The sequence below is a fragment of the Tupaia chinensis genome, unplaced genomic scaffold (genome assembly GCF_000334495.1).
Source record: "Tupaia chinensis unplaced genomic scaffold, TupChi_1.0 Scaffold145093_1, whole genome shotgun sequence".
NCBI classification, from domain to species: domain Eukaryota; kingdom Metazoa; phylum Chordata; class Mammalia; order Scandentia; family Tupaiidae; genus Tupaia; species Tupaia belangeri.
This window is the reverse complement of record NW_006204954.1, coordinates 1,940,907-1,945,866: the sequence shown is the minus strand read 5'-3', so window position 1 is coordinate 1,945,866 and position 4,960 is coordinate 1,940,907. Positions and strand designations below refer to the sequence as shown.

The following is a 4,960-nucleotide window of genomic DNA, read 5'->3' as shown; positions in this document are numbered from 1 at the left end:
AAACAACAACAAAAAAAGCTTTTTCTATATGTGTTGACGTAATCATGTGATTTTTGGGGTTTTAGCCCATTGAGGTGATAAATTACATTAATTGACTTTGAAACAATCTTAAATGTAGTATGTAATCCTTTTTATAGATTGTTGGATTCAACTTGATAATATTTTGCTGAAGATTTTTGCATCTGTGTTCATGAGATATATTGGTCTATAGTTTTCTTGTAATGTCTGTTTTTTTGTTTTTGTTTTTTTTTTTGGTTTGTTTTTAGGGTAATGCTGGCTTCACAGACTAGGCTAGGAAGTATCGTCCCATCTTCTGAAAGATATTTTAGAGGATTAGCATAATTTCTTCCTTAAATATTTGATAGAATTCACCAGTAGTAAAAAAAAAAAAAAAAAAAGAAAGAAAGAAAAAAAGAATTCACCAGTAGTGTATCTGGACCTGGTGCTTTCTATTTTGAAAGGTTATTAGTTATGTGCTCACTTCAGCACCACATATACTAAAATTGGAACGATAGAGAGATTAGCATAGCCCCTGTGCAAGGATGACATGCAAATATGTGAAGCATTCCATATTTTTAAATTTTTTTTTTTTGGAGTGGTTTTTGCTGTAGGGCACATGTGCTCACCAGAAAGACAGAGAGAGTCAGAGAGACAGAAAGCAAGAAATCACTGCCCAGGGGAGATGGCCATGCTGCAATCCCTTCTCCTCCATTCTCCTCACAGTATCTTGGGCACTCATGCACACGCACCCAGTGAGAGATTTAGCCACCAAGTCCGGGACTCAAACTGCAGTTGATTACATGGGAGTCCAGCGACATAGCCATTACACCAACTGCTGGTCCCTGTCGTGACTTTTTCAACAACCCAATAGATATAGGCCTATTCATAATGTCTGTTTCTTCTTGTGTGAGTTTTGGCAGATTGTATTTGTAAACGATTGGATCATTTCATTTCAGTTATCACATTTGTGGGTATAAAGTTATTCATAGTATTCTCTCATTACCCTTTTAATACCTTTTTTTAAAGTATTGTTTTTAATTTTATTTATTTTTATTATTTTTTAAAAAATTGACAAGAGGGAGCAGGAAAGGGTAAGTGAGAAAGCAAGCCACCAAATCTGAGTCTCAAACTGAGGTTGGCCATATGGGAGTCCAAGTGCCTTAAGCACCAAGCAACCTGTCGATCCCCCTTTTAATATCTTTGGATATTAAAACATCTGCAATGAAAATCCCTCTTTCACTTCTCGTCTTAGTAATGTGTGTTCTCTCTTTTTCTTAGCCTGCTAGAAGCTTGATTTTATTGATCTTTTTTAAAGAACCAACTTTTGGTTTTGTTGATTTTTTCAATGGATTTTGTTTTAATTTTATTGATTTCTGCTCTATTTTATTTTTCATTTATTTGGATTTAATTTATTCTACTTTTTAAAAATTTCCTATGGTGGAAACTGATTATTGATTTTAGATTTTTCCTTCTTTACTAATATGTGCCTTTTTAATACTATAAAGTTCCCTTTAAGTACTGCTTTCATTGCATCCCATATATTTTGCTAAGTTATATTTTTATTTTCATTTAGTTCAAAATACTTTAAAAAATTTCTTTGGACTACCTTCATTAACAACGTACTTACACACACACACACACACACACACACACACGTGCAAATGTACTTAGGAGGTGTGTCCTGGCCTGTTCAGGGAAGCTATGCTCTAAGCTTCATCTTCCAGACCCCCAATATATTCAGACAAGTAGAGGAGAGATTTTTGTCACAGAATGACCAGAAAACACCACAGAGGCACAAGAAACATGAGAAACCAAGAAAATATCTCTCCTCTAAGGGAGATATTTTTCATCTCTTAAAAGCTCCATTTGATTTCTTTTTAATGGCCAGAAGGCACACGTGCTTGCCACAGAGAGATGGGGAAGGGGGAAGGGAGAGAAAGAGAGAGAAAGCATCATCTCTCCCAGTGGGGGGTGGTCATGCTGCAATCCCTTCTTCATCTCTCCATCCTGTCAGGATTTGGGGTGCACACACACACGTTTTTCAAGACACCAGGGGCCAGGATTCTAATCATGGTCAGCTATATGGGATCCTGTTCCTGTAACCTGTAGCTTATGGGGTTGGTCCATTTGATTTTTTTATATCTTATTTCTCTTCTTATCATGTCCTTGTTTTCAATTACTCCTTTAGAGCTTGGAACATATTTATACAGGTGTTTTACTATCCCTGGTGACAGACCCTTATCTCTATCATTACTTAGTCTCTGTTTAATGATTGATTGTTTACCTAGTTACAGACCTTATTTTCTTGCTTCAACAGATGGTTAGTAATATGTGACAGAATGCTGAACATTGTGAATTTTATATCATCAAGTGCTGGACTTGGTCCTTCAGAGAGTATTGAACTTTCTCTGGCAGGCAGTTTAAGCTACATGCAGATTATTAGTTTGATCCTTTGAAGTTTGTTTTTCATCTCCTTAAGGCCGTTCTAGAGTTTCCTTTATCCTAAAGCAATTCAAGTACACTTTCAAGGCATGGCCCTTCTGGAGACTATATTTTTTATTTTTAAAAATAATTAATTATTTAATTTATTTTATTATCATTATTATTTTTTAATCTTACCAGAGAAAAACAGAGAGTGAGAGAGGGAAAGTGAGAAAGCAAGCTACCAGGTCCAGATCACAAACCGCTATCAGCCATGTGGGAGTCCAGTGCCTCAACCACCATGCCACCTGCCAGCCCCTGGAGACTACATTCTATACACTGGATATTCAACGAGACTTATCCACTCTAACTGGTGGGAATTTCAATGGTTTTCAGCCCTCTGTGAGAGTTGAAATTTATTTGCCTAATAACTCCTTCGCAATAATTCTTTTCTTGGAAGTTCTCATCCATTCTAGAGGAATTTTACCATATGCATAAACAGATTTGCCTTCAGCCTAAATCTCACAAGATCTTCTGTGCAAATTTCTAAGCTCAGTGTAACGCTTGCCTTTTAAGTACTTGGCCCTGAAAATTTTTATCTATCTTGACCGCTAAAAAAATTTTTTTGGCACATAAATTTTTATGTTAATTTGTACCACATAACGTTTCAAAGTATGAATGGTTAAGTCTAGTCAGCATTACCTCATATAGTTATCATATTTGAGCCACTTTGACCTTTCCAAACTCTAGTCTCTATTTAGGCTTCCATCTCCAAACCAGAGTCTGGGGATTGTCTCTAATCAGAGGCCTAGGTGATAGGAAGTCTCATCTTACTTGTTCTCCTTTGCTCAGGAACCACAGCTCTGTGTTGACCTTTGATCTATATCCCAAAATAGCTTTTCTTTTTTTTTTTTTTTTTTTTAGTTTTCTAGTTGTTTATAATTAGAATGTATCTCTGGTTTAATCTTACTTTTTTTTATCCCCCCACTAAGAGTACTTAGTGGAATATTTAGCAATGGATTGAGGGAACCTCCAAAATGAAACATACAGACTAAAGCAAAGGGCCAAAAAGGAACCAAAGAAAATAGATAACACAGAGAATAAAAGAAAACATTTTTAAAGATTTATTTAATTTTATTTATTATTATTATTTTTTTTAAAGTTGCTATAGGGCATGCACACTCACCAGAGACACACAGAGAGAGAAAGTGAGAAAGCAAGCCACCAGGTCTGGGGCTCAAACCATGGTCATCAGTGGGAGTCCAGTGCCTTAACCACTATACCACTTGCTGGCCCCAAGAAAATATATATATTTTAAATTTCATAATTGAAATCCTCAGTGAGATAAGAAAAGTTATTGCATCCCTTAAATAAGAACAGAATATCATAAAAAAGTTTAATGCAGAGAATAAGAATGTTTTTGAAATTAAAAATACACTAATAGAAATAAAAACTTTAATAGGTGGTATTAAATGTGCAAATGAAGAAATTCTTGAACAAAGACAAAAAGAGAGAAAATAGAAGACAAGACCATTACAGACTTAGCAAGAGAGCCCTAATTTTCTTCTTTTAAAGAGATTTTTGCTGTAGGGTATGTGCACTCATTGGAGAGACAGAGAGAGACAGAGAGACTGAAAGTGAGAAATTGACCCCCCCAGGGGTCACTGCAATCCCTTCTCTTCTGTTCTCCTCCTAGGATCTTGGGCACACATGCACACATGCCCAAGCATGAGTTTTCGATCACTGGGTCCAGGACTTGAACTACAGTCGACTTTGTGGAAGTCCAGTGATATAATCATTATGCCATCTGCTGATCCTAAGAGCCCAAATTTTTAATTAAAAGGTCTCTAGAAAAAGAATAGAAAGGGTAAAAAAAATGAAGTAGGGCCAGCAGGTGGTGTGGTGTTTAAGGCAGCAAGATCCTACTGGCCTATTGTGTGGTTCAAGTTCCAGATCTAATGGCTTGAAATACATGCCTGGCACATGTGTGTGCATGCCCAAAATCCCAAGAGGAGACTGGAGAAAGGATTGCAGCATGGCCATCCTCCCTGGTCAGTGTTTTCTCAACACACACCCACCCCCAGCCCTACATCTTTTTCTGGCAAGTACTCATGCCCTATGGCAAATTTTTAGAAAAAAGGCCAAAAAAAAAAAAAAGAAAGAAAACTCCAACTGAAGCATATGGGTCTCTAGACATAAAAAGACCACTGACTACCCAGCTCAGTGAATTGTTAAAAGATCTAAGCTGGACTACCATGCAGAAGAAACAATGGTCTGTGAGGCTGACCCACATGGAGAGGTTATAGGTTCACATCCAGAGACCTCCCTGTTTATGTCAGGCACATACGTGCCTATGGTCCAGGCTGGTCGATGCTGGGGGAGGATCACAGCATGAAGATACTGTTAGGACTCTCTCCCTCTCTCTCTCTCTCGTCCCATTCTCTCTATCTCTTGTTCATAGAAGAAAGGAATTAATAAACATTAAATAATTTTTGGTAATTTTGAAAGAGCCATTCCAAGGTATATCATGACAAAGTTC

General features: G+C 37.0%; 1 non-coding gene across 1 annotated transcript; it reads left to right on the top strand.

Annotated features, from left to right (window-relative positions):
• The first annotated feature begins 473 nt into the window (after positions 1 to 473).
• Positions 474 to 577, top strand: LOC114005981 (U6 spliceosomal RNA). The gene has a single exon (XR_003547761.1). It is a non-coding gene; the product is annotated as a U6 spliceosomal RNA (small nuclear RNA).
• The last annotated feature ends 4,383 nt before the right edge of the window (positions 578 to 4,960 follow it).